Source organism: Physeter macrocephalus, chromosome 6 (assembly GCF_002837175.3).
Source record: "Physeter macrocephalus isolate SW-GA chromosome 6, ASM283717v5, whole genome shotgun sequence".
Taxonomy (NCBI): Eukaryota; Metazoa; Chordata; class Mammalia; order Artiodactyla; family Physeteridae; genus Physeter; species Physeter macrocephalus.
The window spans coordinates 51,370,040-51,384,239 of record NC_041219.1 but is presented as its reverse complement, the minus strand read 5'-3'; the positions used below and the strand labels follow the sequence as shown (position 1 = coordinate 51,384,239).

At 50.0% G+C, this 14,200-nt stretch overlaps 1 protein-coding gene across 1 annotated transcript in view; it reads right to left on the bottom strand.

Moving 5' to 3' along the window:
• LOC102975242 (zinc finger BED domain-containing protein 4) overlaps window positions 1–13,478 on the bottom strand; it is a 475,711-nt gene extending 462,233 nt beyond the window's left edge. The window contains exon 1 of the mRNA XM_055085352.1: window positions 12,774–13,478. The gene's annotated coding sequence lies outside the window, so the exon portion shown is untranslated. The remainder of the gene's footprint in view (window positions 1–12,773) is intronic.
• Window positions 13,479–14,200: the final 722 nt, after the last annotated feature.

The window sequence follows — 14,200 nt, the reverse complement described above, 5'->3', positions numbered from 1 at the left end:
ACCTTCCCCGGGTTCCTCCAGGCAGAGAGGCCAGACCTCGGGGGCCATCACTGTGCAGCCAGCATCGATGGTAGAGGGACCAGGAAGGCTCAGTGCGAGACATTTCGACATGTTGAGACTTGGGCCCGACGGTGGGAGGTGCACCCGTGTGCGGTGAGCCCTGGAGTGAAGGCACAGTGCGGCGTTGCCCGGAGAGGCGGGGCGCCCGCCAGACTCTGGGTACCTGTGGTGCGCAGGACTTGTCAAGCTTGCCAGGGCCTGGGGACCCCTTCCTGATGCTGGTCCCTGACGTCCGGGTGCCTGGGCCCAGGTGGCTGTGCCCTTGGGGGCAACAGGAGGAACCCCTGATTCTGGGACCGTACAGGTAAAAATCTCGACTTAAGGATGTCTCTCTTTTTAACCACACTTACCCATATTAAACATTTAGTCTAATTTTAAAAGCAATCCTTTTAAAAATAAGAAGGAGAAGTATAGAAAGTTATGAAAAGAAGTGTATGCTCTATTTTGCAGGTGGCTACTTGGATGTCCTTGGCTCTGGGCAGAGGACACATGTGGGGTGAGGACAGAGTCCAGAGCTGCACCCATGTGAGAAGGCCGGGCAGAACGGCACGGGGCGAGGGCGAGGAGGGGAGACGCGCCCCCCGTGCCAACGACACACATTCTAGTGGCTTCTGCAAACGTTTTAAATCAGAAAGCAGCAGCTGTTGTCTTCCTGATTCAAGAAATAGGAGGAGGTCTGCCTTCCAGACCAGGATTTGGGCTTGTTCTAAGCCTGGTCCAGGCTTCCAATGCTGCTGAGGAAACGCCCTGGGCTGTGTGCTTTCACCAGCACGACCCTGACACAGGGTCCCAGCCCTCCTCTCCTGGGGAGCCCGGAGCCACCCCAGGCCGCGGTGGGGGGCGGGTACTTACACAGTCAGGTCTGAGCCTCAGGTGCACTGAAATCGCATGAGAATTAAAACCACCCCGGCTGCATCCCTCCCAGCTAAGAACCTGGGACGGGGCAGAGGTGGGGGACCTGGGAGGAAGAAGCTCTGGATGGGAGAATTTCCAATGACGTGTGTGGACCATCCCCCTTCCAGGAGGCGGAGCTTCATTCCCACCCCCCGGACCCCCTCCAGTGTGGGCTGGACTTCGGTGACTTGCTTCAGAAGGAGAGGATGAGGCGAGGGGAGGAGCCCGAGGGTCTCTAGGGCCGTGGGAACGCATCCTGATTCTTACCACTGCCCCAGAGATCAGGGGGTCAGGGGCCAGCCTCGCAGCCTTGCCCTGGGTGGATGGCAGCACGGAGAGGGTGCCATGAGCCCCCTGGCCCCGGGAACGTGGTGGGTAAATGACAGGATGTCAGCCCGTTCGCATTTAAGCAGGATTTTAGGATAAATAGACCTGAAATGGGAAGAGAAACAGACCTCCGCCCACAGCAGAATCCTAAGCACAAGGCCAGAGACAGAGGGGTCGAGTCAATACCACTGGATCCCGGAGCTGGAAGGAACTCCAATCCCGCCCAGAGAGAAGCCAGCCCCCGCTCCGGTTAAGACGGCTTCGCGGAGCCCAGGGAAGAGCTCCGCCCAGATGGTGGAGTTGCTCAGACCTTCACTGTTCCTTTTAGGGCCTCCTGCAAACCCTTTTATCCGGGCAGCAGCCTACGCAGCCAGCCCGAGTCAGGGTGGACAGCCCTCCCTGGGCAGGGGCCAGGTCACTCACCCGGCTGGCAAAACCTCTGCTTGTCCTTCAAGGCTCACCTCAGACCTGCCTCCCGGGTATCCAGCCCCCGACACGCCTTCCTGAGACGCTGTGGGGAGCAGCGTGCCTGGCTCTTTTCGGGAGGAGGTCAGCGGTGGGCCGTGGGCGGTCAGCAGGTTGGATCAGGGGAGCTAATCAGACCTGAAGCAGAATAATCTGCAAGAGTGTCAGCACCCTGGGCGGGAGGTGTGACCAACAGGCAAGGTCGCGAGAGCGTCCCTCCGTCTGCACATCCGGACGGTTAGGCCAGTGGGTGGAGAGCAGCTGTACCCACACCCTGCTTCCTGCTCCAGCACCGGACGTCCCGGGTCACCTGCCCGGGCGGCCCGGGTCACCTGCCCTCTCACCGGACGCCCCGGGCCACCTGCTCCGGCGCCGGACGTCCTCAGGTCACCTGCTCTGGCGCCGGACGTCCCGGGTCACCTGCTCCGGCGCCGGGCATCCCGGGTCACCTGCTCCGGCCCCGGACGCCCCGGGTCACCTGCTCCGGCCCCGGACGTCCCGGGTCACCTGCTCTGGCCCCGGACGCCCCGGGTCACCTGCTCTCTCACCGGACGTCCCGGGTCACCTGCTCCGGCGCCGGACGCCCCGGGTCACCTGCTCTCTTACCGGACGTCCCGGGTCACCTGCTCCGGCGCCGGACGTCCTCGGGTCACCTGCTCCGGCGCCGGGTGTCCCGGGTCACCTGCTCTCTCACCGGACGCCCCGGGTCACCTGCTCCGGCCCCGGACGCCCCGGGTCACCTGCTCTGGCCCCGGACGCCCCGGGTCACCTGCTCTGGCGCCGGACGTCCCGGGTCACCTGCTCCGGCGCCGGGCGTCCCGGGTCACCTGCTCTCTTACCGGACGTCCCGGGTCACCTGCTCCGGCGCCGGACGTCCCGGGTCACCTGCTCCGGCCCCGGACGTCCTCGGGGGCAGAAAAGTCAGGACCGAATGCTCACTGATGAGTTGCAGGGAGCTGGACCCCAGAAAATTTTAGGGTCTTATGACTTAAAATATTTTTAAAATAAACTTTTAATTTTATAACTAAAATTAATTTTTGTAAATTTATAATCCCAATTTAGAATCCAAAATTAATAAAAAATTTATAATCCCAAATCCCAATTTCTGTAAATTTTAGATTTACCGAGAAGTTGCAAAGGTGGTCCAGAAAGTTCCCATGGGTCTCATCGTCAGTCTCTGCTGTTGACACGTTAGTGGGGACATTCGTTACGACTAATAGACAGTTCTGTTATGTTAACTGAAGTCTGCAGTTTATTTATATTTATTTACATTTATTAGGTATTATCTGATGTCCTTTTTTTGTCTCCGGGCCCATCCGGGATGCCACGTGACATCAGATGATTGTGTGTCCTTGGGCTGTGCCAGCTGCTTAGACTTTCCTTGTTTGGATGACCTGGGTGGTTTTGAGGAGCCGGCCCCGGACGCCCCGGATCACCTGCTCCGGCGCCGGGCGTCCTCAGGTCACCTGCTCTGGCGCCGGACGTCCCGGGTCACCTGCTCCGGCGCCGGGCGTCCCGGGTCACCTGCTCCGGCCCCGGACGTCCTCGGGGGTAGAAAAGTCAGGACCGAATGCTCACTGATGAGTTGCAGGGAGCTGGACCCCAGAAAATTTTAGGGTCTTATGACTTAAAATATTTTTAAAATAAACTTTTAATTTTATAACTAAAATTAATTTTTGTAAATTTATAATCCCAATTTAGAATCCAAAATTAATAAAAAATTTATAATCCCAAATCCCAATTTCTGTAAATTTCCGGACATCCCGGGTCACCTGCTCTGGCCCCGGACGCCCCGGGTCACCTGCTCTCTTACCGGACGTCCCGGGTCACCTGCTTCGGCGCCGGACGCCCCGGATCACCTGCTCCGGCGCCGGACGTCCTCAGGTCACCTGCTCTGGCGCCGGACGTCCCGGGTCACCTGCTCCGGCGCCGGGCGTCCCGGGTCACCTGCTCCGGCCCCGGACGCCCCCGGGCACAGAAAAGTCAGGACCGAATGCTCACTGATGAGTTGCAGGGAGCTGGACCCCAGAAAATTTTAGGGTCTTATGACTTAAAATATTTTTAAAATAAACTTTTAATTTTATAACTAAAATTAATTTTTGTAAATTTATAATCCCAATTTAGAATCCAAAATTAATAAAAAATTTATAATCCCAAATCCCAATTTCTGTAAATTTTAGATTTACCGAGAAGTTGCAAAGGTGGTCCAGAAAGTTCCCATGGGTCTCATCGTCAGTCTCTGCTGTTGACACGTTAGTGGGGACATTCGTTACGACTAATAGACAGTTCTGTTATGTTAACTGAAGTCTGCAGTTTATTTATATTTATTTACATTTATTAGGTATTATCTGATGTCCTTTTTTTGTCTCCGGGCCCATCCGGGATGCCACGTGACATCAGATGATTGTGTGTCCTTGGGCTGTGCCAGCTGCTTAGACTTTCCTTGTTTGGATGACCTGGGTGGTTTTGAGGAGGATGATGCGGGTGCTTTGTAGAAGGTCCGTCAGAGGGGATTTGTCTGTGTTTTTCTCATGACTGGACTGGGCAATGGGTTCCTGGTAGCAGGACCATGGAGGTGCGGTCCCTTCTCCTCCTCACATCCTGTCAGCCCGACTCATCACTGCTGCTGTGGGCCTTGCACACCTGGCTGAGGTGTTTCTGTTAGGAAGATTCTCTTCCTTTGCTGCTTGTCCACACTCTACTCTTGAAGCACTAAGTGTCCCTTGTCCTCGAGGGCGGAGTATCTACATCAATTATTTGGAACTGTTCTGCACGGGAACCTGCCTCTTCTCCCCCTTTATTTACTTATTCAATCATCTATTCACATTGTATGGGCTCACGGATATTTATTTGCATTTAGGGTTATAATTCAATACTGCATTATTTGTTTTCTCTTCCCAATGCCCCAGCTTTGGCCATTGGAGCTCTGACTTGGCTCCTGTGTCGTTTGACGTAGACCCGTTGTCATTTTAAGCACATGTTTTACCTCGGTGATAATGAGGTGGTCATTGGAAGGTGCAAACGCAGGCGGTCTCGGGGAGCCCTGGGGCATACGGGGCCCCTGGCCAGGCTGCCAGTTCGGACAGTGGTCTCCGGGCGAGGCACGTCTGCATCTTGTGCTAAATCACTCTACAGCTGTTATGTTCCTGAGCACTGTCCGTAAGGAGATAAAATCCCATGGGGTTCTGTCCCAAATATCTAGACGTTCTGTTTAAAGGGATTGGAGACTCTCTAAAGCACAACGAAGACGGAGCAGGGCCAGCACGCGTAGCATCCGATTTTGCCTCTGTCTTCTGTGGAAGGGGTCTCGGGCACCTGGTGTAGCCAGTGCTGGGCTCCTGTGAGCTGATGTGTCCCGTGGTCAACCTATGGGCGCGACTTTCAGCTTTTGCAGTGAAGGCAGATTTCCCCGATGGCTCTCAGTGTCTACCTGGATTCGTTTCCTGACAAGGTTGATCTTTTAACAAGAGGGCTTTGTTGAGGTAACACACTGGATCACGGGCCCACTGGCCTCTAAGGCATCAGAGTTCTGCAGCGAACAGCTGAGAACCCGTTCCCCACATGCCCACCAGGCCCTGTGTTAAGAGAAGCAGAGTCAAGGCAGCGGCCCCCTGTGCGCCGTGGCGCCCCCAGATCCCGGGGGCCAGCCAAGCCCCGCGGGAGGAGACCGGGGTTGGGGGTGAAGGTCGACGTCCCCGTCACTCTGCCCGGGTCTCCAGTCAAAGAGAGGCCTGAGGGTGTGGCTCGACTGCAGGAACCATGTCATCCTGGTCGCTGCTTTATCCCTTCTGTCATTTCTAGGGGCTACAGAGGGCGGCCAGTTCCCGGTGGCCTGCGGGGGAAACCACACGTTTCTCCAAATGTTTGTCTGAACCCCCTGTTCCTTCCACCTCTGCTCAGTGAGATGCAAGCAAGTCCCTTCTCAGCCAGAACAGCCCACGCGGGAGCCAGGTGGACCAGGCCGGGTCTCTGGTCCATCACGTCCAAATCACCCGGCTACTGGTAAGAAACCCAGCTTCTCTGTCCGTCCCAGTGACGCTGCAGGCCGGCCCAGCATCCTGTGTTTCGCCTCCCGGACCCTGGGGAGAGCCACAGGCCGGTGGGGATCATCAACTCCCTTCTGGGGATATGATGCCTCCATCCCCCACCGAGCCTGGGCCGTCTGCCGGCAGAGGGGAGCACGGCGTGCTCTTGGCCTTCGGGGCTGGAAAACATCACCAGGGGCCCCTCGGGGGAGGCCCCTCTCCACCCCCGAGGGCCCCTGAGCTGCCTGCGGCCACCCCACCGTACCCCTCTTTCCTTCTGAGGATGGCTGTTGTCTCCGGTTGTAATTACTCCCTCACCTTCCTTTCCACAGTTATTCCAAAACCTGTTTCCTCTTATTTCCCAAAGGGCCCCTTGAAATCAACATTCTCCACTTTCCAAATCGGCAGAGACAGAGAGAAAATGTGTGTTTTTCTTCCTCGATTGAGATTGAATTGCTGCTTCTGCAGACGCCGTTCCTGGACGCCTGTTCCCCTGTGTCCGTGGGATTTCAGAGGAGCTCACGGGGGGTGGGCCGGGGGCCAGGGTCCCAGCCTCCATCCCGGAGGTGCCTCAGCGGGGACGGTCCTGACACCCCCTGGGCATTGGAGGGAGAGGGAAGGAATAGACATTTAAATGAGGTGATTAGCAGTTAGAGCCCCCAGCAAGGTGATGCTGAGACTGTGTGAGTTCCTGGTGGGGAGTTCTGGAATTACATGCGGCGTCAAAGTTCACAGGGTGAGATTCACCTGCCCCAGCACCGGGAGTGGCAGCCGAAAGCCGGCTCTCCTCCCAGACAGAAGATGGGAGAGGGGGAAGTGGGGGCCCACATGCCTGTTAGCTCAGCATTGTTTGAAGTTAAAAAAACAAACAAACACTGCAAAATGCCAAAACGCCCATCTATAGGAATTGGGTAAATAAATAATGGTGACACTATGCAGCCAGGATAAAGAATGAGATGGGGAATAATCTCTAAAATACATTGTTAAGTGAAAAAAGATTAACCTGCAGAAAAGCAACGTAGTGGCAGCCGTGTGTGTGAAGTAACGTTGGTGTCAGGTGGCTGCCTCAATCCTCGTGACTTCAAACAACACACATTCGTTATCTCAGGGCTCTGTGGCTGGAGCCCCACCCAGGTCTCACTGGGCTGAAACCAAGACGACTTTCCCCGACCCTGACGCCCTGGAGGCGAATCCAGATCCATTCCCCTGCCTCCTCCAGCATTTCCGGGCTCGGGGCCCCTTCTCCTCACCTTGAGAGCCAGCTGGGCAGGCTGGGTCCTTCTTACATACGGCGCTCGGGCGGCCCCTTCTGCATCCCTCCTTCACTTTCAAAAACAGGCTTTATTTTTTAGAGTAGTTTTAGGTTCACAGCAAAACTGAGCAGGAGGTAGAGAGTTGTCCCATGTACCCTCTGCCCTTTCCTCCCCTGTATCAACACCCCCTCCAGATGGTCCATTTGCTACGATCGATGAACCTACACTGACACACCATCATCACCCAGCCTCCACAGTTTACATCAGGGTTCACTGTACATTCTATGGATTTGGACAAGTGTATAATGACATGCATCACTATTACAGTATCATAGACAATGGCTTCACTGCCCTAAAAATCCTCTGTGCTCCCCTATTCATCCATCTCTCCCCGCCACAGCCCCGGGCAACCACTGGTCTTCTTCCTGTCTCCATAGTTGTACCTTTTCCAGAATGTCACAGAGTTGGGATCACAGAGTCTGTAGCCCTTTCAGGCTGGCATCTTTCACTTAGTGACACACATTTCAGGTTCCTCCCGTGTCTCTTCATGGCTTGATAGTTCATTACCTTTTATTGCTGAATAATATTCTATTTTCTGTATGTACCAGTGTAATTTATCCATTTGCTTACTAAAGAACATTTTGGTTGCTTCCAAGTTTTGGCAATTACAAATAAAGCTTCTTTAAACCTCTAGGTGCGGGTGTTTGTGTGGACATACGTTTTTAACTCCTTTGGGTAAATACCAAGGTGAGTGAACGCTAGGTAGTATGGTAAGAGTGTGTCCAGTTTTGTAGGACATCACCACACTGTCTTCCACAGCGGCTGCACCATCCTGCGTTCCCATCGGCAGCGAATGCGAGTTCCTGTGGCTCCACATCCTCGCCAACACTTGGAGTTGTCAGTGTTCTGGATTTTGGCCATTCTAATAGGTGTGTAGTGGTCATTGTTGTTTAACTTGCAGTTCCATAATGCCACAGATTTTGGTATTTCTAGCCCTGAAGTGCTCACACACACGGGCAGAATTTTCTAGAAACAGGCATGACCCTATGATAATTTTTTTTGTTTGTTTTTGGTGTACATTTTGGCAGTTTTTAAGAGGGACTTTTAAAAAAAATTTATTTATGTATATTTATTTTTGGCTGTGTTGGGTCTTCGTTTCTGTGCGAGGGCTTTCTCTAGTTGCGGCGAGCTGGGGCCACTCTTCATCGCGGTGCGCGGGCCTCTCACTATTGCGGCCTCTCTCGTTGCGGAGCACAGGCTCCAGACACGCAGGCTCAGTAGTTGTGGCTCACGGGCCCAGTTGCTCCGCGGCATGTGGGATCTTCCTGGACCAGGGCTCGAACCCGTGTCCCCTGCCTTAGCAGGCAGATTCTCAACCACTGCGCCACCAGGGAAGCCCCCTATGATAATTTTTAAACCAAGGAGTTTTCTGTTGTAATTATGGTTCCCACTAAATTTTTCTATAGACATACATGCTTCTTTACTGCTGGGAGAGTGTTTTGCCCGATGGCTCCTGGCCCGATGAGTATCTGTTAAATAAAATTTAAATGAGGTGAAATTTCATCTCTAATTTCTGCATGGAGCCCCCCTGACTCTCTAAGACCAGCAACTTTTGGCAGGATGTGATTCTAATTATTTGGTCAGATTGAGTTATTAAGAAGCTGAGATTGAAGCTCCTGTTTTAATGAGGGCACAGGCTGACTCGTCATTAGATGGTTGTGATGCGTGTCCTCTGGCCAAGGTCACATGGTGGGAGGGTCAGGTGGCTGCTGGCAAGAAGTCCTTATACCATCATGGAGAACGTGGCCCTTCCAAGGTGTTGCCGTAGTCCTGGGCTTGAAGACTCACCTCTTGTTTGAGGACTACCACAGCTAAAACCAGTGTGGCAACTATAGAAAAATAGAGGATGAAAAACAGTCAAACCCTAAATGAGGAAGATCCCCCTTAACTTCTGGCTTGTCCTTTGTGTTTTGCAATGACTTTTACCGAGAGATGAAGCCATGACAGAATTCATTATACCCTATGTATTAGGGCTCTCCAGGGTGGCAGAACCAGTAAGATATTTATATGTAACAGAGATTTATTTCAAGGAATTGGCTTAGGTGATCATACGGAATGGCAAATCCAAAATTTATAGGGCAGGTTGCATTTATTCCTTCCCGCATCAATCCGCTTGGGCTGCTGTAACAAAATGGACTGGGTAGTTTTTAAACAACAAAGTTTATGTCTCATAGTGTTCTGGAGGGTGGAAGTCCAAGATCAGGATGCCAGCAAGGCATCCTGAGTTCTGGTGAGAGCCCTCTCCTGGAAGCCAGTCCATCAGGCTGGCACAAGTTATTTCATGCAATGCATGGTGAGGAGAGGGAAGGGCTGGGCAGCTATAGCTCATGGGGGAGACCCTCATGGTGAGCCAAGGAAGCTGTGCAGGAGACGAGCCCCAGGGCTCACCCAAGCTTTAGACTTAGTTTGTCCATGCAGACTTGCTGTGGGTCTCCCTCTGAGATGGACCCTCACCCTTGACAGGACAGGGACCATAAAAATCAAGCTGAATGAGGTCACTGAAGATAGTGGATTGTGAACCTTCCCAAATTCTCTCTCCCTTTGAGCAATGAGAGAGCTGCAAAAGTTGTCAGAATCAACTATTTCAGAAACTGAAATGAACCAAATCTCTTCAGCAATCTGAAGAACATTGATTCAATAATAACAACTGAATCTTGGTCAGAACAGTAAGCTTGGTAGCATTTTATTTTGTCCTATTCTCATATTCCTTTCTGCAGTTCCACAGTAGCCTTAAAAACCAGCAGCCTCCAATTATAGTGAAACCCAGCAGCCTAGCACTCACCTCAAGGGGCAGAACAGGGTTGGAGCTCCTTCCAAGCCTTATTTGCAGATGACTGTCATGATTGGACTTGTCTGGTGGCTCCCTGGAGGACCTCACATGCAAGGTTGTCTTCATTTAACCTAACTCAGAGCTTGCACAATGCAAAGTGCCTTTTTCCTGGAAAGCGTTTGTCAAAAACAATAGAGGAAATTGTTAACTTTGCAGCTACCTGAGGTGGTGGATAACAGTTGAGACAAACATTAGACAAACTAAAAAGATTTTTAAAAATCTGGGGAATGAGTTGTCCACCAGGGTTATTCCTGGGAATCTAGAAAATGCTTGCATGTAGAGGGCAGAGAAGACAATTAGGAAGACCTGAGGAGGCCCTGAGCTCTCACCTCTGGCTGACCTTAAGGCTCTGCACAAGCAGGAAGTGAAGGTTGAGGCAGAGTTGTCAGATGCCTGGTTGAGTGTTGAAGGAGTGTCCCAACATGCTCATAGAACCCCGTGGCAAAGATTTGGAGACTTATGGATTCCAGTTGTTTTAGAAATCTCTGTCCGATTATTATCTGATTGCTAAGCTAACCAAGCAGAAACCTTAGGGTCCAAACATGACAAAGAATACTGAATTCAGAGAATTAGTTAAGAAAATCACCAAATAAACAACAATGACAGCAGTGACAACCAAAGCAAACAGCAACATCAAACCCTGGGGAGGGTGGGGGAAGAATCTACTTTCCAGAGTTGCTACATTATATTATGGGAATATATAGGAAAATTTGTTTCTCAACACAAAGAAGTATATTTTCTAAGAGTGAATCCATCCAGAAGATATAGAAATTATAAATGTATATGCATCTAAAAACAGAGACTCAAATACATGAACAAAAGCTGAAAAGAATGGAAGGGTAAAATAGACAATTCAACAATAATTGTTGGAGACTTTAATATCTCATTTTCACTAATGGATAGAACAACCAGGCTGAAGATCAACAAGGAAATAAAAGACTTGAACAACTTGTAAACCAACCAGATCTAGTAGACACTGTAGCACACTGCACTCAACAGCAGGAGAATATATGTCAGACATTCTCTGTGCACGTGGAACATTCTCCAGCACAAACCACCTGTTGGACCATAAAACAAGCCTCAGTATATTGATAAGTTTGGAATCTTACAAAGTATGTTCTCAAACCACAAGGGAATAAAGTTAGAAATCAATAACATAAGGAAATGTGCAAAATTCACAAATACCTGGAAATTAAACAACGTATCTCTAAATAGTCAATGGTTCAATGAAGGAAATGCAAATAAAATCAGAAAATATTTTAAGATGAATCAAAGCAAAAACTCAAATATTGAAACTAATGGGGTGCAGCTTGTCCATTTCTTCAAAGAAGTCTGCTAAGCAATGACAGCTAAAGCAGCATTTAGAGGAAATTTATAGCAGTAAATGCCTATACTACAAGAAGAAAGATCTCAAACCAATAATCTAACCTTCCACTTTAAGATTAGGTTATAGCCAAAACAAGGAGAGAGAAGGAAATCATATTAGAGAGAAAATACATGAAAAAGAGACTAGAAAAACAATGGAGAAAATCAGTGAAGCTAATCTCCGAAATCTCCCCAACTGATTGACAGATTCAACACAATTCTTGTCAAATCTCATCTGGTTTCTTTGAAGAAATAGACAACTGATTCTAAAATTCCTATAAATATTCAAGTTATCAGAATAGCCCAGTCAATCTTGACAAAGATGAACAAAGTTGGAAGACTAAAACTTCCCAATTTCTAAACTTACTATGAAGCTGCAGTAATCAAGACTAAAAAGCACTGAACTATATACTTTTTTAAAGGGTGAATTTTATGGTGTGTGAATTATATTTTGGAGAAAAAACATTTCAAGTTAGTTGACATTTTTGACGTCTGAACATTTCAGCGACATCATGTCTGCAAATTAAGCCTTCCCATAATTAGTCGCTCTAGGCTCTCTGGCAAAGGAGCATCTTGGTTTGGAAACATACCAGCGCCCCCTGGGGAGGGCTGCTGACCACGTGTGTGGCTCTTCCCCTTTTCAAACCTGGATGATATCAGTGGGGCTCTGTGTGCACGTTTTTGAACTCGAAATGAAACTTAGGAAGCACGGTTATAAAAATATTTGCTGCTTGGTAGCTGACGGAAAACGACATTTTAGGAAAACTCAGTCTTCTCACGCCTGACACACCCACACACTTCTGACACGGGATGTGTGTGGGTTTTTCCCCCACCAAGCAGTTCTGTGACACCAGCTGGGTTTCCTACAACTGGCTCAGTTCTAACGCCATCTTCCTGGAGTTAGTGTCAGATCCCACAGCCTAAGGTCTCAGTCCCACAAGACTGTTCCCCCCAACTTCAGATGCCAATCCCCAGGTAACCCACAATCTCTGTCCAACTTGGCTCTAACTCAGAGGTTTCTGAGACCCCCTCCTTAGGTTCGATAAGTTGACAGGGGTCTCACAGAGCTCAGGGAACCCTTACTGACATTTATTGGTTTATTGTAGGAAAAGGATACGATAAGGGACACAGATGAACAGCCACATGAAGATGCACACACAGGGCGAGGTCTGGGAGGGTCCTGAGTGCAGGGGCTTCTGTCCTCCTGGAGTTGGGGTGCGTCACCCGCCCGACACGTGGTTGTGTTCACTAGCCCAGCAGTTCCCCTAACCCCCGGACCATTGGGATTCTATAGTGATTTCATCACGGACCATTGGGATTCTATAGTGGTTTCATCACGTGGGCGTGATCAGTATTAACTCAATCTCCAGCCCATCCTGGGGGGTGGGGGTGTGGCTGAGAGTTCCAAGTTTCTGGCCGCGGCTCTTTCTGGTCACGGGCCTCCATCCAGGAGTCACCTCGTTAGAACAAGAGATGTTCCTGTCACTCAGGAACTGCCAAGGGTTTAATGAGCTCTGTGTCAGGAACTGGGGGCACAGACCAGTGTACATATATATTTCATACTTTTTCACATTGGGTGTAATTGACATACAATAAACTGCACTTATTTAAAGGGTACGATTTGCTCAATGTACACACACACTTATATCATGCTTATATACATAAACAGTTTGCTGCCAACATTTGTGGACAGATCGTATGGGCACAGGCACTCACACGCAGCTAATTTTCAGCAAAGTTACAAAGGCATCCTTTTGTTGGGAAGGATGGTCTTTTCAACAAATGTGTTTGAACAGGTAGATATTCATACGCAAAACAGTGAACTTGAACCTTTCAAGATCTAAGTATAACATATAAAACTTCTAGAAATCACAGGAGAAAATCTTCCTTAGATACAACCCCAAAAGTACAATCCATGAAAGAACAAATTGGTAAATCGGACTTCACTAAAAATTAAGGGCATTTCTTTTCCAAAAATACTGTTAAGAGAATGAAAAGACAAGCTACAGACTGGAATCATACACCTGATAAAGGGCTTCTTTCCAGGCATGTAAAGAACTCTAAGAAAATACACAATCTGTGAAAACGTGGGCAAAACACGTGAATAGATGCTTCACCAGTGGAGAGAAGCAAATGGCAAATACGCACATAAAATGTTCAACATTATCAGTCATTTAGGAAATTGCCAATTAAGGCCATAATAAGATACCTTTACCTACGTATTACTTAGAAGGGCTAAAATTAGATTGATGGGTGCAGGGGCTTCTGTCCTCCTGGAGTTGGGGTGCGTCACCCGCCCGACACGTGGTTGTGTTCACTAGCCCAGCAGTTCCCCTAACCCCCGGACCATTGGGATTCTATAGTGATTTCATCACGGACCATTGGGATTCTATAGTGGTTTCATCACGTGGGCGTGATCAGTATTAACTCAATCTCCAGCCCATCCTGGGGGGTGGAGGTGTGGCTGAGAGTCCCAAGTTTCTGGCCTCGGCCCTTTCTGGTGACCAGCCCCCATCCGGAAGCCCACCCAGAGTGACCTCATTAGAACAAAGGATGGTCTAATCACCCAGGAAATTCCAAGGGATTTTGGAGCCCTATGCCAGCAACCAGGGGCAGAGACCAATAAGTATTTTTCTATTATTTTCCAGTATTTTACAGTATAATTTTTTTTGTTTTTCCAACTCCTAATGAAGGCTTGGGGCACGTGGATGATAAACCTGCTGTTCAGGGCTTGGCAGCTACAATGAAGCACTGGGTACTCTGTTTACATGTGTGGCCCAGGGAGGACGCTTGGGAGCCCAGGCACCCCGTGTGCATAATAGAAGCGTCCCCCCATCCAGTCAAGAGGAACTGGGTCTCTGGCCAGCCGGCGGCAGACGCAGCCCTCGTGCCGGCCTCGGGAACACGGTGATGGATGGTTG